Source organism: Scomber scombrus, unplaced genomic scaffold (assembly GCF_963691925.1).
Source record: "Scomber scombrus unplaced genomic scaffold, fScoSco1.1 SCAFFOLD_314, whole genome shotgun sequence".
Classification (NCBI taxonomy): Eukaryota; Metazoa; Chordata; class Actinopteri; order Scombriformes; family Scombridae; genus Scomber; species Scomber scombrus.
The window spans coordinates 10,986-33,232 of record NW_026910292.1 but is presented as its reverse complement, the minus strand read 5'-3'; the positions used below and the strand labels follow the sequence as shown (position 1 = coordinate 33,232).

General features: G+C 40.4%; 11 non-coding genes across 11 annotated transcripts; all 11 read left to right on the top strand.

Moving 5' to 3' along the window:
* The first annotated feature begins 9,732 nt into the window (after positions 1–9,732).
* On the top strand, positions 9,733–9,805 carry trnav-uac (transfer RNA valine (anticodon UAC)). The gene has a single exon. It is a non-coding gene; the product is annotated as a tRNA-Val (tRNA).
* A 349-nt stretch (positions 9,806–10,154) lies between these two features.
* Positions 10,155–10,227, top strand: trnav-uac (transfer RNA valine (anticodon UAC)). Its single transcript has one exon. It is a non-coding gene; the product is annotated as a tRNA-Val (tRNA).
* Positions 10,228–10,460: 233 nt separating this feature from the next.
* On the top strand, positions 10,461–10,533 carry trnav-uac (transfer RNA valine (anticodon UAC)). The gene has a single exon. It is a non-coding gene; the product is annotated as a tRNA-Val (tRNA).
* Positions 10,534–12,222: 1,689 nt separating this feature from the next.
* Positions 12,223–12,295, top strand: trnav-uac (transfer RNA valine (anticodon UAC)). Its single transcript has one exon. It is a non-coding gene; the product is annotated as a tRNA-Val (tRNA).
* Positions 12,296–13,439: 1,144 nt separating this feature from the next.
* Positions 13,440–13,512, top strand: trnav-uac (transfer RNA valine (anticodon UAC)). The gene has a single exon. It is a non-coding gene; the product is annotated as a tRNA-Val (tRNA).
* Positions 13,513–13,787: 275 nt separating this feature from the next.
* On the top strand, positions 13,788–13,860 carry trnav-uac (transfer RNA valine (anticodon UAC)). Its single transcript has one exon. It is a non-coding gene; the product is annotated as a tRNA-Val (tRNA).
* A 744-nt stretch (positions 13,861–14,604) lies between these two features.
* Positions 14,605–14,677, top strand: trnav-uac (transfer RNA valine (anticodon UAC)). The gene has a single exon. It is a non-coding gene; the product is annotated as a tRNA-Val (tRNA).
* A 251-nt stretch (positions 14,678–14,928) lies between these two features.
* On the top strand, positions 14,929–15,001 carry trnav-uac (transfer RNA valine (anticodon UAC)). The gene has a single exon. It is a non-coding gene; the product is annotated as a tRNA-Val (tRNA).
* A 342-nt stretch (positions 15,002–15,343) lies between these two features.
* On the top strand, positions 15,344–15,416 carry trnav-uac (transfer RNA valine (anticodon UAC)). The gene has a single exon. It is a non-coding gene; the product is annotated as a tRNA-Val (tRNA).
* A 95-nt stretch (positions 15,417–15,511) lies between these two features.
* Positions 15,512–15,584, top strand: trnav-uac (transfer RNA valine (anticodon UAC)). The gene has a single exon. It is a non-coding gene; the product is annotated as a tRNA-Val (tRNA).
* Positions 15,585–15,859: 275 nt separating this feature from the next.
* On the top strand, positions 15,860–15,932 carry trnav-uac (transfer RNA valine (anticodon UAC)). Its single transcript has one exon. It is a non-coding gene; the product is annotated as a tRNA-Val (tRNA).
* Positions 15,933–22,247: the final 6,315 nt, after the last annotated feature.

The window sequence follows — 22,247 nt, the reverse complement described above, 5'->3', positions numbered from 1 at the left end:
GTGTTTATCTGGAGCTTGTAAACGTATCAGAGTGCTGCTGCTTCTGTCTGAGACTCTTCATTCAGACTGTGTTTCGGAGGGTTTCTGTCCCCGCTGCTTCTCCTCCATAATTCATCAGTGGAGCCGAGCAGAAAGCAGCGACATAAGGAAACACAGGAGGAGCGCAGGAGCTGCCTCCCCGCGGGGCCGAAGAGCTCTTCCCTCAGGGCGGTGATGGATGGAGGCGGGGAGAGAAACGAGCCGAGCCTCCACGACGGGAGGAACCTGCTCGTGATTCGACTGAAAAAGGAGGGAAAGAGTCGACGGTGCCTTCAAATTCAAACCGAACCTGAGATCTGTGACTAAGATCTGGTTTCTCTCTTTCGTCTCTCAGCGTCTCACTTTCTGAACAAATGTCGACAGTCAATCAGAGCTGCAGAGGAGGCCGAACGCGTGTAAAACAATCAGTATCTACCATAGACTGTATATAAAATGGATGTAACATCCGTGACGTCACCCATTGGTTTGTGGACTGCTGCTCGGAGGCCAATAGTTTCGGATCTGAGCAGCGCCATCTTGAAAATTTCAGGTGCATGCTGGGAAAAATAAAAACAGGGATTCTACTTATATGGGCATCAGGAGGAGCATGAGGCGCCCTCCTGACCCTGTGAACCAATCAACCTGTCAATCACCACGTAGCCACGCCCTAATGCATACCCTGCTTTATCGTCACATATAAAATCAGGGAGGCCAAAATGTCCCAAATGAACATCATACTGCATTGAAGAAGGCTTTAAACTAGCGATTGAGACCATAAACACATTTTGAAAACGTTTACTGAGGTTAGAAATCAAGTGAGAAGTTGGTGAATTCTCCATTGACTTGTATAGAGACGGAAGTCCTTTTGACACCAAAACGGTCGCCCCCTGGTGGCCTTTTGATAGAATGCAGTTTTAAGTTACTTCAGCGTTGGCATCATTTCAGAGGACTGGAACTCCCCGCCTGGAAATAACCGCCTACACAGACGTTACTCCTCAAACCACCATCGCTGTCTCTGATTCACACTAGGGGGAATAAATCAATACAGCAAAGTATCGCGATATTTTGCTCGATACACGGACACCAAGTATCAATATTTTATTATATAAATTGCAAATGAAAATGTAAGTTTTAGGGGACTAGAATAATAAAATCAATTGCTTTCTCAGTCTACTAGAGGGCTCTAGTTTAATTTGAAGTTGAAAAAAGGTAATTCATTGCAAAGTAAGAAAGGGAGGAAGGAAGGACAGATGGAAGGAAGTAGGGGAGGAAAGAAGGAAGGAAAGAAGGAAGGAAGGATGGAAGAGGAAGGAAGGAAGGAAGGAAGGAAGAAGAAGGAAACAAAGAAGGAAGGAAAGAAGGAAGGAGGGAAGGAAGGAGGGAAGAAACAGGAAGGAGGGAAGAAAGGAAGAAAGAGGAAGGAAGGAAGGAAGGAAGGAAGGAAGGAAGGAAGGAAGGAAGGAAGAGAAGGAAGGAATGAGAGTAAGAAAGAAGGAAAGGGAGGAAGGACAGATGGAAGGAAGGAAATTAAGGAAGAAAAGGAAGGAAGGAACAGGAAGGAGGGAAGAAAGGAAGAAAGAGGAAGGAAGGAAGGAAGGAAGGAAGGAAGGAAGGAAGGAAGGAAGGAAGAAAAGGAAGGAAGGAGGGAAGAAAGGAAGGAAGGAGCAAAGAAAGAGGAAGGAATGAAGGAAAGAATGAAGGAAGGAATGAAGGACAGATGGAAGGATGGAAAGAAGGAAGAAAATAATTACACACATGGACTTTATTTATTCAAAAACTACTTCCTGTTCAAAGACAATGCTTAGTTTTTATACTTTATACTAAACATCAAGCAGAGAGTAAACCTGCAGAACAATCGCTCGTTGAAAGAGGAGAAGAAGAAGAAGAAGAAGAAGAAGAAGAAGAAGAAGAAGAAGAAGAAGAAGAAGAAGAAGAAGAAGAAGAAGAAGAAGAAGAAGAAGAAAGACAGTTTAAAATCAGACTAACTGTGTCAGGTTTCAGTCTGCAGCACGAACCAAACTCACTGCTGCTTATAAAGACAACAAAGTGTCTGAAACCTGTTTTAAAAAGACAGAAAACAAAAGAGAGAAAGTGCAGCGTCTCCCTTCAGAGCCTCAGCAGAGATTAAAGCTCCTGCCTCTTTATAATTGTTCGGAGCGGGCGGCTCCTCGCGCCAATTACAGCGTATTAACGGCAGCCGCTAAAGTCGTTCAGCGGCGTTCATCAGGGAGCTAAAACACAAAGAGAGACACTCAGAGCATCTCTCCGACCGCTCGGCGAGGGTTTAGATACTGCTGATAAATGAGATTTAAGGATTAGACGACGGAGATGTGAGTGAACTCTGGGTGACTCGTTTTAAAATGACACAAAGCAGAGAGTGATAATAAAGCTGCTGAGGAAGACGCTCGCTGAGGAAGACGCTCGCTGAGGAAGACGCTCGCTGAGGAAGACGCTCGCTGAGGAAGACGCTCGCTGAGGAAGACGCTCGCTGAGGAAGACGCTCGCTGAGGAAGACGCTCGCTGAGGAAGACGCTCGCTGAGGAAGACGAATAAAACCACAAAGAAACCTAGACGCAGCATTTTATACACAGGGTTAGATATCATACCTGCAGTCACTGAGCAGTAATACAGCAGCTGGAAAGTATTATTAACTCAGTACTGCACTCTGGACACAAGTATATATAATAATAGTATAAAAATACTCACTTTGGAACAATATTGTGTGTCTGAAATGATTTTTACACAAAAATAGTCGAATTACTATAAAAAAAAATCCTTAAAATGACTTCTAATCTACTGAGGTACTTCTACTTTACTGTAGTACAGTTTGAGGTACTTTTACTTTACTGTAGTATAGTTTGAGGTACTTGTACTTTACTGTAGTACAGTTTGAGGTACTTTTACTTTACTGTAGTATAGTTTGAGGTACTTGTACTTTACTGTAGTACAGTTTGAGGTACTTTTACTTTACTGTAGTATAGTTTGAGGTACTTGTACTTTACTGTAGTATAGTTTGAGGTACTTGTACTTTACTGTAATACTGCATACTACATCGCTCATAATACTGCAGTACTTTTACTGTAATACTGCATACTACATCACTATAATACTGCAGTACTTTTACTGTAATAGGGTTTTTCATGCAGGACTTTTACTTTACTTTCTATGTAGTATTTTTACATAGTACATGTAGTAGTGTTGATACTTTTACTGCACTGCAGGATCTCAGTATTTCTTCCAGCACAGTTTTAAACAAGGATTCAGTTTGGACACCAATACATTCAGTCATATGAACTTATTTCTTCTTTAAAAACCTACTTTGACTAATAAATAACCTCTTAAGAACACTGGATCCTACAGATCTCAGTCATGGCTCAGAATAGAGCGTCTCTGGCTGTAAACGCCTACATCTTTCACTCTCCACACCTCCAGTTTGCAGCCTCTCTGTTATAAATCTGTTTCCTGTCCTGAAGCTAAAACTGTAAACTTATGTTGTAACATGTTGCTGATTCAGCCTGTTGAACGTATTTTTGATTACAGACAGATTTAGATCAGGATGTCTGTGGTGCAATCTCACATTTAGAGTTCAGGATTCATTGGGGATTAAACCCAGGAGCTTCTGTGTGTTTAATCCACACATAAAATTAAATACAGACATAACAGAACCAGTAGCTGTTTCAGCCTTTATGGGAAAGGTTTCACATTTCACATACAGACATGAAAGAGGTTTCAATATTCTCATCTAACTCTCAGTAAGAAAGTGACTGAGCGTGTTTCCCAATGTGTTCAACTATTATTCTAAAGCTCATTACACTGAAACTGAAGTTCTTGAACATATAGGATCATATACGAGGTTTCCTTATGATAACAGCACAATGCAAACACACACACACACACACACACACACACACACACAGACACACACACACACACGCTGGTTATTTCCTGTCTAACCACAGTAACGTTCGCTGCCACCTCAGACAGAGACACATGAAAGCAGCAGCAGCTTATCACCAGCAGCCAAACACAACGGACACGCTGCTGCTGCTGCTGCTGCTGCAACCGAAGCAGCTCAGACACGACACTCGCTGCAGGTAGAAGAGACGGGGAAGTACCGCCAGCCGTCACACGCCGCTCTGAGAGGCCGACTGACTGACTGACTGTCTGACTGACTGTGGCACATAAAAGTCCCTCAGCTCTGATCTTATCTAGAAAGTCCTCTCAGTGGACGCTGAAGAGCCTGAAGTGAAGGATCAAACACTGCTGCTGCTGCTTTCAGACACATTAACACAATATTTCACTGGATGTTTTAGGGACTAACTTCAGCCGCATTTGGTTTATTTATTTATAATAATGATCATCGTCATTATTTATGGAGAACTTTTCAAAACAGAGTTACAAAGTGCAGCAGAAAGTTCAACAGTTCAGGATAAAACTGAACCAGAAAACAGACTTAAAAACAGGAGATAGATCAAATAAATAGAGATTACTGACGCTCCTGCAGCAGACTGTAGACCTCTGCTCGAGGATCTCAAGGTGCTGGTGCACAGGTCAGAAATGTAGTGAAGTGTAATTTAATAGGTAGATTCTCGATGTGTTGATGAAGAAGGAAACCACCGCTGACACGTCTCACTTGTATATTTTCAAGGTTTTATTACAAAGAGATCAGTGTCACACGTCCAAATTTGAGAGAGAGTCCCTGGTCCCAATCTGAGTCTCCCTCTCTCTCTCCAATTCTTACAACACTATATATAGTTCCTAACACAAAACTCCTCCAAAACCTTCTAAACAAATGGTCAGTCTTGAGAAACAGCCTCTGGCCCGTCCTTTATGGCTAACTTTAACCTTTAACCTAAGTAAACGTCTGTTCGAGTGTCACAGGATTTCCCAGGATGTTATAAAATGTCACAGAACCAGGACCAAGGCAGAACAGACACCTCAGTAGCAGGGGGGCTAAGACCATGAAGAGCTTTAAAACTAATCAATACAATCTTAAATTCTATCCTAAAACATACTGGGAGCCAGCGTAAAGATGCTAAAACAGGTGTAATATGATCCCGGCAGCTGAAATCTTTACAGTCTGGAGTTGATTTAAAGACTTTTGGCTCGAGCAGGTAAACAGACTGTTGTAGTTATCTAGGCGTGATGAGATAAAAGCATGTAAAATAGTCTCAGTGTCATTTAAATTGCACCTGACACACAACACAATTGAAAGCACTCCAAGTAAATATACAACGAATAAAACACATCGTCACTCATAGCCGACAGCATCAACACAGACCTGCAGAGACTTCAATTACAAGCTAATAAGAAGTGTTTATATGACTGATTGATTGATTGGGATTTTACAAGACACCACAGATTCAAAGAAAAAGGGGGTTTCACTATCCACCTAAAACCTAAATCTATTGAACCCATTTAACTTTTAGGTCAATCTTTAGCACTTGTATGAGGTATGTAATGCTCAGACAGACCATCAGATTGTGTTATGGTTGCTATAGATACAGGTTGTGTTATGGTTGCTATAGATACAGGTTGTTCTATGGTTGCTATAGATACAGGTGGTTCTATGGTTGCTATAGATACAGGTTGTTCTATGGTTGCTATAGATACAGGTTGTTCTATGGTTGCTATAGATACAGGTTGTGTTATGGTTGCTATAGATACAGGTTGTGTTATGGTTGCTATAGATACAGGTTGTTCTATGGTTGCTATAGATACAGGTTGTTCTATGGTTGCTATAGATACAGGTTGTTCTATGGTTGCTATAGATACAGGTTGTTCTATGGTTGCTATAGATACAGGTTGTGTTATGGTTGCTATAGATACAGGTTGTGTTATGGTTGCTATAGATACAGGTTGTGCTTTAGTGTATAAATGAAGAATAACACAAATCACTGCTGACATCAGAGATCCTGCTGGAGACATTTTTGAAGTTGAGTTTCATTTTTTCATCTTGTACATGAACAGAATGAGTCTCTAACATGATTTTAATAAAAGTTTAGAACAAATGAGGTGTGAATGAGTCTGTAGAGGCTGTAAAACATCACATCTAGGATCATTGAGGAAATAAATCCATGTTTTATGTTGTCAAGGCCTCAAAGAGGAAAAGCTAAGACATGATTGCTCAATCGGCTTATTCATACAAAGTTATTAAAGACTGGAACAAGTTCCCCAAAGATTTCAAAAAGTTCTCTACAGAAGCAAAAATAATGGATTCTAATGGAGGAACCAATCGTGGCAGCATCAAACCAAGTTATTGTCTTTGGTCAAATTGCATTGTGGGTAATGTAGGCGCCATATGTTGACAAGGAATAAAAAAACAAAAACAAAACAACAATGATTTTGGTTCTACTCCTGTTTTTAACCGACAGTCATGACTCTATTGTGGACTCTCAAAGAGGAAAAGCAATGATTTTTTTTAAAATAACACTTTCTTGGTGTGAGCTACAAAAGGTTAATAAACTTTTTTCTAATTTAATCTGCATCAATCCAATGTTGGTTAATGTTTGCACATGTGATTCATTTAGTTTAACACACACAGAAAACAGAGTAGCATCAAAAACACACGTGTGAACATGTGTGATCGGAGTGTTTATGCGACTCAAACCACAGTCCAACCACACACAAGCTACAAGCTACAAGCTACACCAACAAATGTGTAGAAAAACATAAAGAATATAACAAAACATCTCCTTTAAGCATTGGCGGTGGTGTTGGAGCGACAGGAAGAGGCGGTGTGAGCTGACCTTTTAACTCGCTGACTGGGTGTTTTTCTTAAGAAATGTGGTCATGCTGTACAGATGGAATTTACGCCTGCAGAGATCAGATCACAGCAGCGTGAGAACACCTCCAGTTGTGGTCTAACTGATCTGATCACAAACTCTCTCTGAGTGCAGCTAAACCCCCCCTGCAGCAAAGGTCTCACAGGTCTTCTTCTGACCTCTGCTGTGGAGACGTGGGTGGTTTCGTTGGGTTTTGTCTCATGCACACAAGTGATATTAAACACACACCTGCAGATGGTTTCACACTATTCTATCAACCTACACCTTCTCGGTCAAACTGATTTATTTATTTATTTATACTTTTGTTTCCCTTTTGGCTTGTTAGTAGATGTTTTGGAGATGAGGGACACGGAGAAGGAAAATATGATTGTTTGCATTGGTATTGGCACTAGTTTGCTTGTACATGAGAAAAATAAATAAACTAAGTAAACTATTTAAACTATTTAATTCACTAAGAAACACAGCAGAGCAAATAGCAGAATACTCTAAGCAAGTAAACATTAGACATTCACAATCATTATTTTATGGTCCAGGAGAATATTTTATAGAATGCTTTTGGATTTATTTATTTTTTATTAAACATAAGTCAAACTTGGACATTTGCATATATTAAAAATGTTTATCAGCTGCATAAATAAATTAAAAAAGGATGCATTTTATTTTTATTTTTGTATACTGTGGGTCACATTAGGAAAAGTGTGTATATGGTGTTTTGACAGCTCACAAATGTAAAAAACGGGTCAAATTGAACCCTGAACAGTATGTAAGGGTTTATAGTTTTGGCAGCCTTCAAATATTCCTCAACATATCTTTTTCTCTCCCTTTAGTTCCTCTGTCCTGACTTAAACACTGAAAACTGAGCTTTTACGAAATGAGTGTGTCAATGTGAAAACGTTGAAAGCCTAGAAATAGCCAAAATCCAAAAATTTGAATCAAATGTCTGACTACCTGTTGGAGTTAGGACATGGGTCCAAAACACTTTTTTGTGCATCTGGTATTGATACATATGTGTGCCACATTTTGTTATTCTACGTCAATCTGGAGCAAAGGGCTCATTTTAAAAAATGTGCCTATAGGGGCGCTGTAGAGCCATTTTAAAACGCTCATTTCCTTGAAACACAAAATATCACATTTTTCACCGGGTCTGGCATTTGTGCAAATTTCCGTGACTTTTTGGGCACGTTTAGGCCGCCAAAAATGCGTTTGTTTGGAATAACAATGGTGGACTTCATGTGATGTCTTTGACTGTGTCTGAAATCTCTCTTTATTTACTACACAGTGCTCAACATTTATCCTCCACCATTTTATTTGAGTGTCTGAATGCGTGAGTCCATGGCATGTACACTACTTTCTGGGAAGTGTGTCTATGTTCCCCAGTTTAATAGGGCATAGGTTAAGGGAGGGGGGGGGGGGGGGGGGGGTCGAGGGGGGGGGGCAACAACACATTATATGCATTAGAGAATGGCCATACCTGTGCTGTGGCCTAATTTTGATGGGAGGAAAATATCTTAGAAATAAGGGAACTCAGGGCTGATCCCCACTTTCTGCAAACAGCAGTGCTAACACGATGCAATGCTCCACATTTTAAAGATGTGAAAACTGTCATCACATTACTCTACAGCTGACGATTAATTAGTGCCTGAAATCTTGCTGAGAGAACTATGTCATGTTTATTATACAGGGAGAAATGAATGAGTGATTTCAGACACAGCCTTTGACAGTGAGTTCAAACTGCTGGAATCTGCTGCAATAAACTAAATGTAAGATAGCTGCTACTTCTTCTCTAGTTTTTCTGTGTCTTTCTGTCTTTTCTGTGCTCTTCTGTCTTCTGCACATGCCCAGAACAGAACTTGTAAACACCTTAACATGCGGTTTGCTCTCATCAAGATAAGATACACACATACAGATCACATGTTAATGCAAAGTTTAAATGAGGTAACCAGTGCAAAGAGGCCAAAACAGGAGAAACATGCTCATATTTTCTAGTTCACTGATTGTGGAGTTACTATAATCAAACCTGATTGAAATGAAGATGCAAAATTGGGGTTTTGCATCTTGAAATGAAAGAAAATCTGAGCAAAACTTTATGTGCAGAAATGAGTCAAGACTTTCAGGTCAGAATCCAAAATCATCACTATGATTTCAAACCTTTCCTGCACAGTGCACGACCATCATTTCACTTCTATCTGTATTTACATGAGAAAGTCTCTCGCTGTCGAGGACTTCATACCTGCCGGCAGTAAGAGAGAGAGAGAGAGGAGACATCTGTCCACGTGGAAAACTAAAATCACATGAGACCAGCGGCCCCTTAGCAACTATCTGCCCACACACACACACACACACACACACACACACACACACACACACACACACACACACACACACACACACACACACCATCCCCTCCTATGCTTATTAAATATATTAAATAGGGGACTTGAGCCTCTCGGTGCTCCAGTTGGACTCCATTCTGAGAGAGAACATGCTGCTCAGCCTTCTGTGCCCCCTCCCCAAACCACACACACACACACACACACACACACACACACACACACACACACACACACACACACACACACACACACGCTATCTTCCCACCCTCAGGGCCACCACAGACTGGAGCAGAGAGTCAGCAGAGTACCAGAGTACAGTACAGACTGATAACAATGTTCAGTTGAGTTCAGTTGAGAAGCAGAATCTGTGAAAAGTGAGATTGTGAGTTTAAATCATTTAAATGAGATAAATGACGTCTTGTGCAAATCTGGATGCAGCAGAAATCTGTTTTTACTGGTTCCATAGTGTAGTGATCACCACACAGAAGGCCCTGGGCACATTGTCTTGTTATTTGATAGAAACAAACAAAATATGCATGTTTAACAGGAAATGGCACAAACATTTGAGTTTTTAATAGAAATCAGTTCATGTCAGTGGTTCCATAGTGTAGTGGTCATCACGTCTGCTTTACACGCAGAAGGTCCTGGGTTCAATCCCCAGTGGAACCAGAGCTTTGTCAACTTGTCACATATTTAAAACCATTTGCACATCAACAAGGAATTTCCTTCCTCTACTGATTGAAAACCCTCTTCTAAACGCTGCCCTGTTCTCACTAACACCATGAATAGACTGCTGAAATCAATTGTTGAGTAACAGATTTCTTAAACTGAGACTTTCATTTCTTGCCTGTAAAAGAAAAACTATGCAGAAGGTCCTGGGTTCAATCCCCAGTGGAACCAGTTGTGCTAAATATATAGTTGTTATTTGATAGAGACATCATCTCACTAGTAAATATGCATATTTCACAGGACATTACACAAAAATGTGAATTTTTAGTAGAAACTAGCTTATGTCAGTGGTTCCATAGTGTAGTGGTCATCACGTCTGCTTTACACGCAGAAGGTCCTGGGTTCAATCCCCAGTGGAACCAGTAATCTGCTATATTGCTGCATGACTACAGTCAGTCGAATCCTCAAGTTTGATCATAATCTGAGGAAAACCTTGATGTAACCTTTACTTAAACTCTACTTTATGAATTCAGGCTTGAGCTAAATATACATCGTTTTGTTATTTGATAAACAGAGACACAAAAATGGCCTATTACGTTTAACAAGAAACGCTATATAAATCTGAGTTTTTAGTAGAATAAGACCTCGTATCAGAGGTTCCATAGTGTAGTGGTCATCACGTCTGCTTTACACGCAGAAGGTCCTGGGTTCAATCCCCAGTGGAACCAGAGCTCTATACAACTTCTCTGTCCGCCAACAGTCTCAGCTCCTGACTTTACCTAAAAATATATAGTTTAATAAAATTCTACAAGGAAGGGAGAGAAAGTTTTAAGCTTGATTTATACTTCTCCGTCACGTCGACGGCGTAGCTACGTGTAGCTCTCTCGGTGCAGACCCCAAGCTGTAGCCTGATGTGCACCTCCAAAAAATCCTAACTACGCGTCACGGCAACGCGGACCGCAAGGGCTGTGATTGGTCCGCTCAAAACGTCAGTTCCTTTGGCAGTTGCTTTTTCCGTTTTTTTTCTACAGACCACCTCTGCAAACGTTTTTTCTGTCGCCTGCGCCTCAACATTTGCAATAAAATCATTTGTTCTTCAATATCGATGAGCTCCAACTCCAAACACACCCGCTCTACCTCGGTTGCCATTGTCTACTGTGACCGGAAGATAAACAAGGATGCGGATACCACACACACACAGTCACACCCCCTAGTGGCATGGCGGTGAATTGCAGAGCAACGCGTTCCCTAGACGCAGAAGCATATATGAGGCTTTAGCTTTCGTGCTGCAACCCTGACATTAGCCAGACAAGCTTGATGTGTGAAGTCAAATGTCCAAACCACTCAGAAATGACAGATTTTACCCCAAAACAAGTCCATGTCATGTCTGATTGAGCCCATGTGTGAATACAGCAGTGAATTCTCCGCTGAATTCACATCGAGTGAGTTAGCGATAACTGCTCGCAGTGAGACGATATGAGCGAGTTTTTAGACAACTGATGAACAAGCAGAACATTCATTATCATAAAACTTAATCTAATCTGTCGTATTCATTTACTTAATGTCATTCAGCATATGGATAATATTTCTCGTCCCTTTTTGTCTTTCCGCCATTTTCTCCTCTGCTAAAGAAACTCTTTAAGCCTCTTAACCCTTACATACTATTTAGGTTCAAATTCGACCCATTTTTACATTTGAGAGCTGTAAAAACTTTTTTATACACATTGCTTTAAGTCTGACTTTTCCTAATGTGAGCCCAAATATGCAAAAATGGACGTAGAATGCATCGTTTTTTATCATTTTTGTGCAGCTGATACACATTTATATATATGCAAATGTACAAATCTGAGCTGTGTTTATTAGAGGAAAATCCAAACTCAGCATTCAAACATGTTGAATTCATCATATTCTATAAAATGTTGTCCTGTAATCAAACAGAAGGATTCATCAAACATTTATTATACTGTTGGGGGGTATTTATGAATGTGAATTGGTGTAGAGACTAAATATGAGTTAGAATATGAAAAGTATGTAAAGGTTAAAAATCCTTCTCTGCTCCAAACAGCTTTCACCTTAGGAGCTCTCTTAAAAGATGCTTATCTTTACCAGGACTAGCCTAAACTGGAAGGTGAAATTCTTAGAAATCGTCACAGTTCCAGGAATCTTCTTAGACTTTCGTCAATATGGGGGCAATTATTTATACCAGGAAGTTTTATGAATGCAGAACCTGATCTTAATCTTTCCTAAACCAACAGATTCTCACTAATACTAACAGCAACAGTGTGAGAAATGCCTACAGACTGGGAGTGGTTCAGTATCTGTTAGTATCTGTTATAGATTTAATGGTTAGATTATGTTCACATTTATAACCAGATGGATTATTAGCACTTCTTATGTCATAATAGAAGCCTGTCAGTGGTTCCATAGTGTAGTGGTCATCACGTCTGCTTTACACGCAGAAGGTCCTGGGTTCAATCCCCAGTGGAACCAGATCTCTATCATATAAGACTTGAGTTGACAGACTGTTCTGTCCAGCTGTAGGTAATGTTACGGTCATTGTAGGAATGTGTGAATGTGTGTAAGGTACCAAATTGGGCCAGTAGGTGTCCTCATGGTGTTGGGTGTACATTTCTATATAGGTTGGAACTTTCTGTCAGGTGTCAGGTGTTGCTAGACGGAGGAGCACACAGTTTTTCGAACGCTCCGGGCTCCGTCACGTTTGTTTGTTGTATGTTACACAGCTGAATGGACTTTATATGCACTGGCAATGGATACTTGCATGTTATTGAAGATCATTGAAACGGTGAGAAATAAAGAACGCATCAAAAGAAGAAGCAAATCCGGAAGCTGTTTGTTTCACAAGACACAAGTTATAGTCGTGCAGTAGCCAGCGCGTCGATTAGCTTTAGCCTGTCTATGCAGCCCCTCAGTGGCTTTAAGTTTTAGGCTTAGTTCTACAGTCATCAAAGGAAAATTGTGACAAAAATCTAGAGCTGGCTGTAAGTAAAATGCTCCAACAAAAGCAGAATGTATGTAGAATGTTTAGTAATGCTCCGTTATTCCTTTACTGTGAGCTGAAATGGACCTGAACCACTTTTGACTGCTGAACTATGATCAGAAACAATTGTATACTGAGATTAGAGCAGAAAACAGTGAGGTACAGGTTCCATAGTGTAGTGATTATCATATTCTGCTTTACACAAAAAAGGTACTGGGTTCAATCCCCAATAAAACCAGTCATTGATTGACATGTGACTTAATACGGACATTAGAAAAACTCCGATCTAAACCTAGTTCTAACCTTACTTTTCATTTCTTCACATAAAATCAAAATTCGCTGCTAGTGCTCAGAATACAATCTACATTTCTGGCTGTTTAGCTGTTATTCAAAGCAAATATTCAGCTGTGTTATACTGTATGTATGTAGTGATATGAGGAAAAAAAAGGTTTCATAGTGTGGTAGTAATCCCATCTGCTTTACACGCAGAAGGTCTTGCATTCAATCCCCAGTGGGACCAGCTGACCTAAATATGCATCGAGTTGTTTTTTGACATTTAAAGTCTTGCTTTAAAATAACCCCAGAATGCATATTTCACAGGAAAACAAAAATGTGAGGTTTTAATAGAAATAGAGTGGTTCCATAGTGTAGTGGTCATCACATCTGCTTTACACGCAGAAGGTCCTGGGTTCAATCCCCAGTGGAACCAGTAGTTTATTGCTGCATGACTACAGTCAGTTGAATCCACAAATCTAACGTTTGACCGTAATCTAAGAAAAACCTTGATCTAACCTCAGCTCAGGCAAAATGTACATTAGGCTTCCTAGAACGTGACTTAACCTCTACTGCATGAATTCAGTCATGAGCTAAATACAGATTGTTTTGTTATTTCATAAAAAAAGACATTTACAGTCTCATTTCAAAACAGGCCTGTTAACTTTCACAAGAAATTACACAAAAATTAAAAAAACAACTCATATCAGTGGTTCCATAGTGTAGTGGTCATCACGTCTGCTTTACACGCAGAAGGTCCTGGGTTCAATCCCCAGTGGAACCAGTAGTCTGTTTGATTTGGAACCAACTAAGAAAACCTGATATTAATATAACTACCCTTCATCTTCTTTACAATACAAAGTGGCTGCAGGTTTTAGGTGTTAAAGTATGTCATTATTGAACAGTGTTGGGATGAAAGATATTTATTGAAGAAGGTTTTATGTCTAGATCAGCATCGACATTTATCATTATTTAAACATTTGAGGTTTGGGTAAGGGTTAAGACCCATTTATGCTCAACATTAATTACGAATCTGGATACAGACGGAGCCTTCTGTCGGTGCTCTGCGTTCATTTCGTCTGTATTTCTGCACGTTTCCATAAAGCTTACGGATACAGGCCAAACGGAGCAGTACCACCGGAAACCATGGGGGGGCAGTGTTGCTGTAACTACTCGATACGTAGCTCTAGTGAGACACGAAGAAGAAATAACAATGGTGGAACTTTTTGAGGAAAGGTTGTGCGAGTTGGTTAGAAACTTTAACCATTATCAATATCTCCTCCACAGTCGCCATGTTTGTTTTTGAGTTTGTTGTTGTCATAAACGTTTGACTCTGTGCTGCCCCCTGGTGGATGTATTGGTTAACATCCATGCCAACGTAAAGGACGCATGGAAGTATGTGAGCAGTGACGGTAACATCGTTTGAAAAGGACGTTTACATGTTCGTACGTACATTGAGCATAAATGGGCCTTTAGGGTTAAATTACATAAGAATCTGTAACTTTAGTAGAAACAACCAATGAACAGTGGTTCCATAGTGTAGTGGTCATCACGTCTGCTTTACACGCAGAATGTCCTGGGTTCAATCCCCAGTGGAACCAGTAGGCTATTGCTTCATGAGTCAGTTTAATCCACAAATCTAGAATTTGACCATAATCTAAGAAAAACCTTGATTTAACCTCATTAGCCTTCCTAGATTGTGACCTAACCTTCAGTCTTGAGCTAAACACAGATTGTTTTGTTATTTGATAAATAAAGACATTTACAGTCTCATTTCAAAATAGGCCTGTTAACTTTCACAAGAAATTACACAAAAATGTCAGGTTTTGGTAGAAAAGCAACTCTTGTGAGTGGTTCCATAGTGTAGTGGTCATCACGTCTGCTTTACACGCAGAAGGTCCTGGGTTCAATCCCCAGTGGAACCAGAGCTTTGCCATCTTGTCACATATTTACAACCATTTGCGCATCAACAAGGAACCTTCACTGACTAAACTCTGCTCTATTCTCACTAACACAATGAACAGTCTGCTAGAATCAATTGTGGAGAAACTGATGTTTGGTAAAGGAAAACCAAAATGTCATTTTCATTACTTGCCTGTAAAAGAAAAACTCTATGCAGAAGGTCCTGGGTTCAATCCCCAGTGGAACCAGTTGTGCTAAATATATAATGTCGTTATTTGATAGAGACATCATCTCTAAAAAGTATGCATATTTCACAGGACATTACACAAAAAATTTGAGTTTTTAGTAGAAACCAGAAAGGTAGTGGTTCCATAGTGTAGTGGTCATCACGTCTGCTTTACACGCAGAAGGTCCTGGGTTCAATCCCCAGTGGAACCAGATGTTTTGGTCTAAAACACTGCCCATTTAGCTATTATTCAACATTAATATTCTGTAGTGTTATAGTGTAGTTATGTAGCACAACACATTAAAAAGGTTCCATAGTGTAGTGGTCATCACGTCTGCTTTACACGCAGAAGGTCCTGGGTTCAATCCCCAATTGAACTTAATGCGCATTATTTGATAAATAAAGACGTTAAGCATAATTTATACTATAATCGATCATGTCTCACAAGGGATAATGTGAGGTTTTAGTGTAAAAAAAAGCTTGTGTCACTGGTTCCACTTACATGCAGAAGGTCTTGGGTTCAATCCCCAGTGGAACCAGCTGACCTAAATATGCATTGTGTAGTTTTTTGACATTTAAAGTCTCACTGGAAGAAAACCCACAATGCATATTACACAAAAATCTGACGTTTTAGTAGAAATAGAGTCATGGTAGTGGTTCCATAGTGTAGTGGTCATCACGTCTGCTTTACACGCAGAAGGTCCTGGGTTCAATCCCCAGTGGAACCAGATGTTTTGGTCTAAAACATTGCCCATTTAGCTATTATTCAATGTTAATTTCAGATTTCTAAAGTCAATGTCAGTCTATGCAAAGTCTTGACCTAAAGCTACTTTAACCTCAACTCAACCAGAAATGCAATCATTCCTTATATTTGCCTATAATTTCTTTATTACAATCTGTGGTTGAGTATTTTGCCTAAAGACACTGACATGTTTATACCCAAATTAATCATGAACTTAACAAGTATAAGCTCACAATACAGTGGTCATCACATCTATGTTACATGCAGAAGGTCCTGGATTCAATCCCCAGTGGAAACAGATCATTGCGATAGTGCTGCATGATTATAATCTAATGTATTATTCAACAGTACTGTGGTTTATACCCTAATCAAAGAGCTAAATCCTGCATTAACCTGAACTCAGCACCATAATATACTGATGCAAAAATGAGCTAAAACCCCAAATCACTCTGAAACTGACTTTAAAATAGCATTTTAAAGTGAAGAATATATTGTGTTTAATTAATAAATAAAAGCTGCATTTCTGACGTCTTGATAAGTGACATGTTGGAGACAGTAGAGTAGGTTTTCATGCAGTACTGACAAGATCTCTGTGTGTGTGTGTGTGTGTGTGTGTGCAAAGGCCTCAGGGGTAAACACAACCCTGTGACAGTGAGCGTGTGTGTGTGTGTGTGTTATCTCTGCACTAACTGCTGCTCCGTTCTGCAGACAGACGACTCACTGAAGGACTGAAGATATTCTAACTGTAACATGCTTGTGTGTGTTTTTCCCTCTTTTATGCTTTTATAACAGACGTTACTCCACATGACACACACATGAACTGAATCTCTGTCATACATGGTTGATTATGCATATGCAGATCATGGCTTTACACATGACTGCATTGTGAACATGTTAGTTTAAGGGTGAATTCACAATTTTTCAAGTGTCTTAAATCAAGTGTCAAGAGCCTGGGTGAACATAATGTGTGTTTATCTTGCTGTTAGAAGATCCTTTCATAATGCAGTTACAATGTAAGAGATGGAGGACTAAACCCACAGTCTTCCTTCTGTGCAAAAAAAATGTGTTTAAATATTAATCTGAAGCTAATATGAAGCTTCTGCCGTCCACATGAGTCAAATCAAGTAGATATGTTTCAATATTACAGTCTTTTTAGTGCCACTGTTTGGTGTCTTACTGGTGTTTTTATATCATGATGCTTCATTATTACTGCTTCCTCATTGCAAAACAAGCACAATGTTCATTCCTCTGATGAATTGAACATGTATTTCTATGTCCACTCTTCCTTAAACAAACAGTTTTCGAGCCATAAGGAGGGTTTATACTCCTTCAGTCATGCTTCTGTCATAAAAACCATAAATGAATGACCAACAATGACCATGTTAACTGTGACTAGCTGTGACTTTGCCTGAGCAGCTCAGGGCTGCAAACTTTAAAAAAAGGAGGATAAAGAAAGGAAAGGAGAAAGGAAGGAAGGGAGGAAGAAGGAAGGAAAGGAGGAAGAAGGAAGGGAGGGAGGAAGAAGGAAGGAAAGGAGGAAGAAGGAAAGAAAAGAAGAAGGAAGGAAGGAAAGGAGGGAGGGAGGAAGGAAGGATGGAAGGGAGGAAGAAGGAAGGAAAAGAGGAAGGAAGGAAGGACAGTCAAAACAGACGGGGTCAATTTGACCCAGGAGGACGACAAGAAGGTTAATTATTCATTGTTTTTAAAGTGTTTTATTTATATTAAATCTACTATGTTTTTATGCGTGTCCCTTTTTTTGTGGCTGTGTTTTTAAAAAGTGCCACAAAGAGTTAATTGTCTCAAAGCTGCTGTTATAAAACATAATGCTCCTCTGAACTTTAAGGTCCAGGTTAAAGATGAGTATAACTTCCTGTCAGGTGGAGGTGAACTAGCAGCATGTGACTCACACATACACACACACACACACACACACACACACACACACACACACACACACACACACACACACACACACACTGTTGAAGTGTGAGATCAGATGTTTGATAAGACGTGACAACACGGTGTGACCTGCGCGGTGAGGACACGACTCTGATGAGCACGTTCAGCTGATCAAACACCTGATAGCACTGATAGTGACGAGTAATCAGAGTTACACTGAGAAAGAGTTTCTGAGGCCTCCGACACAACAAGAGAGCTATAAAGGTCATATCTAGTCCTTCATATCAACCTGAGGCAGAAGTTAGTGTTTTCAGTCATGTGACCCAGCGTTTCCTTCCTCCCTTCCTTCTTTCCCCTTTCCTTCTTTCTTCTTTTCCTTTCTCCCTCCCTCCTACCTTCCTTCCTTCCTTCTTTCCTCTGTCCTCCCTTCCTTCTTTCTTTTCCTTCCTTCCTTCCTTCCTTCCTTCCTCCATCATTCCTTCCTTCTTCCTTCCTCCTTTCCGTCTTTCTTTCTTCCTTCCTTCCTTCCTTCCTCCCTCCTTCCCTTCCTTCTTCCTTCCTTCCTCCCTCCCTTCCTTCCTTCCTACCCTCCCTCCTTTCCTCCCTTCCTTCCTCCTTTCCTTCCGTCTTCCTTCCTTCCTTCCTTGACTCGAGGACAACAGGAGGGTTAATTGTCACATTCTTTGCAAATGTAAATCAAGTTTTGCCGACAGAAATCCAAACACTGTCTCACAGTTACTGAAGCTGCTTCCAACCAACAACACACGAGCCAGATTCTTCCCTCAGGAGTTGATAGAGAGTAGAAACGAGCGAAAAGAGAGATGATGATGATGATGTGTGTGTGTGTGTGTGTGTGTGTGTGTGTGTGTGTGTGTGTGTGTGTGTGTGTGTGTGTGCGGTACATCAGAGAGTCGTTATGTAACACTGACATCTGCTGGGAACAGAGTGGGTGTCAGTGATGAGCTGCAGCTTCACTGTGTGTCTGTTTACTGATGTTTGCTTGTTTGTTTGTTTGTTTGTTAACCTCAATTTTTTACAGTGTGATCATTAGAAAACATGTCTGCAAACTTCACCTGACAAGTTACAGCACTAATATGATGATATGATTATCCATGAGTCAAATAGTCAAATGATAGGTATGACAATTTGATTAATTTGCAGGTTTCAGCTCCTGAAATATGAGATTTTGCAGCTTTTCTTTTCTTTTTTTGTGATTTTAATTGAATCTGTTTTTGTATTTTTTTAATTTATTTTGATGGAGATGTGAACCACAGACATTGAAGCCATGTATTTATTCCTGCAGTAAATCCTGGTAATGTGCCTATCTTGTTGGGTATGCCTGTCTTTTCATTCCGAAATCTGTCCCAGAAGTAAGAAAACCTCATTAATAGATTAGAATAGAATAGAAAGGCTTTATTGTGATTGTACAAGATATACAACAAGATTTGGAGTGCTACATCTGAAACAAAGCTTAGTAGTCAATAAAAAAGAAATAGGACTGACAACATAATCCATCACAGGGGGAACAAATAGTTAAAGTAGTTAAATAATGGTGTAAGAGAATCTGTTAATCTGCTAATAAATTAAATTTCCGGCTCGGATCAGAAGCTTTCTCAACAGTCTGTCATGTGACTCGCTTCATATGTTGAGATTAGGACGAGAGCTTTCTGAATAACAGTCTAATATCATTATTAAGTCAATAGTCATTATTTTAGTGGCCTTTCCCCTTAAGACACTATATAGATAATATATTAATAAATCCGCTTGCTAAGAACTTGCATGCATTCATATTATCTGACAATGGAGGGAGGTTGTTTGATAGGTCTGTCTGGGTCACTTCATAGTTTAATACTATCTAATACACTAATACACTTGAAAGTTTATACTGAGCATTGACAAAATGTCATTATATCCATTAAATGTGGGTTTAATTGTATTATTCATTAAACAACAGACTTTAGCTCATGTTCATGTTTTCTTAGTTTTCAGGCAGTTCTGTTTTATTGAGCACCAACCAGACGGGGAGTTCCGGTACTCTGAAATGAGGCCAACGCGGAAGTAACTTAAAACTGCATTCTATCAAAAGGCCACCAGGGGGCGACCGTTTTGGTGTCAACTCAAAAACAAACATGGCGACTGTGGAGGAGATATTGATGATGTTCCTCTTGCATAAAAGACAAAACGATATGTTTAAAGTTTCTAACCAACTCGCACAACCTTTCCTCAAAAAGTTCCGCCATTGTTATTTCTTCTTCATGTCTCACTAGAGCTACGTATCGAGTAGTTACAGCAACACTGCCCCCCCATGGGTTTCCGGTGGTACTGCTCCGTTTGGCCTGTATCCGTAAGCTTTATGGAAACCTGCAGAAATACGGACGAAATGAACGCAGAGCATGAACAGAAGGCTCCGTATTTAATGTTGAGCATAAATGGGCCTTAACCAGGCGGGGAGTTCCGGTCCTCTGAAATGAGGCCAAGGTGGAAGTAACTTAAAACTGCATTCTATTAAAAGGCCACCAGGGGGCGACCGTTTGGGTGTCAAAAGGACTTCCGTCTCTATACAAGTCAATGGAGAATTCACCAACTTCTCACTTGATTTCTAACCTCAGTAAACGTTTTCAAAATGTGTTTATGGTCTCAATCGCTAGTTTAAAGCCTTCTTCAATGCAGTATGATGTTCATTTGGGACATTTTGGCCTCCCTGATTTTATATGTGACGATAAAGCAGGGTATGCATTAGGGCGTGGCTACTTCGTGATTGACAGGTTGATTGGTTCACAGGTAGAATCTGTGTTTTTATTTTTCCCAGCATGCACCTGAAATTTTCAAGATGGCGCTGCTCAGATTCGATACTATTGGCCTCCGAGCAGCAGTCCACAAACCAATGGGTGACGTCACGGATGTTACGTCCATTTCTTATATACAGTCTATGGTCCAAACTAAACCAGGAGAATCAGGGTTCAGTTTTTATTCTCCGTTTATCTGAACAAACTCCCAGAAAACTAAAACTCTCAGTTCTTTTAAATCACATCTGAAGACTTTTCTGTTTGCTGCCTTTTATTGAACCAACAAATTATTCATTTCTTACACTGCGCTGTAACTTTTATTCTTGTATTTAATCTGTCTTAAACTATTTGAGCTTGTTTTTTTATTCCCACTCTCTTACAGTAGGTCTTTAATTCCTCTCTGTCTCAATGTTTTTAATGTTTTATGTAAAGCACTTTGAATTGCCTTGTTGCTGAAATGTGCTATATCAATAAACTCGCCGTGCCGTTCAACCTCCAAACTGTTGAGGCTTTAAACATCAGCCCTCCTCTGTGTAATGAACAGGGGAAATTAATTTAATGTGCATTGAATGGAGCTTCTCTTGCATCCATCTTTTCAATTTGCAGGGGGGGCGTCAGGCTGAGTTTATGAGCTCTAAACTGGTAGACGATAAGTTAATCCTTTTATCCGTATCCTTGCCGCGAGGCGACCGAAATAAACACTGCGGTGGGAATTGTTTTGGTCGGAGCTGAGAGTGTGAGAGGAAGGAACAGGAAAGAACTGCACAGAGGGACAGAAATGAGAAGGAATTAATAAAGAGATGTGAGCTGTTTTTATAGGAAGTGGAATGTGACTTCTGCTTAATAGATTCAATACGGACGAATTCCTCATCTTGTAGCAGCAGCATTGGTGATGATGATGGCGGTTAAAATCACTCTCGCTGTAAAAATGAACGCTGAGAGGATGGAAGGGAGGAAGAAGGAAGGAAGGGAGGAAGAAGGAAGGAAGGGAGGGAGGAAGGAAGGATGGAAGGGAGGAAGAAGGAAGGAAGGGAGGCAGGGAGGAAGGAAGGAAAGGAAGGAAGGAAGGGATGGAGGAAGGAAGGATGGAAGGGAGGAAGAAGGAAGGAAGGGAGGCAGGAAGGAAGGAAGGAAGGAAGGAAGGAAGGAAGGAGGAAGGAAGGAAAATCACTCTCGATCTAAAAATGAACGTTGAGATTTCACCAAAGCGAATAAACCAGGGGTGTAATGGTGTGCAACAGGGCGTGCACAGATAGACACTAGGTGGCGCTATAGCACCTGCCCTTTGCCCTCTGGACCAAGCAAGTGCCCTTTTGAAAGTTCGTTTTTTGTTTTTATTTTTAGTTGTTTTTTTTAACAGTGTACTGTAAGTGGCCCATGTTGACATGATCATCTATAAATGCTCGACGATTAAAAGCGTGTGATAATAATACCCCAATATGCCCCCCCCCCCCCGCCTCAGCAGTGCACAGCTGTAGCCCACACACACCTCCTCTCCTGCCCCACCAGCCAGGTAACACATAAATGAATCAAGTCGAGAGTGTATTGTTTGCCCCCTAAGCCTCAGTTGCCAAGCTATAGCGACGCTAGCCCAAATCAATAATAGATATGACGTG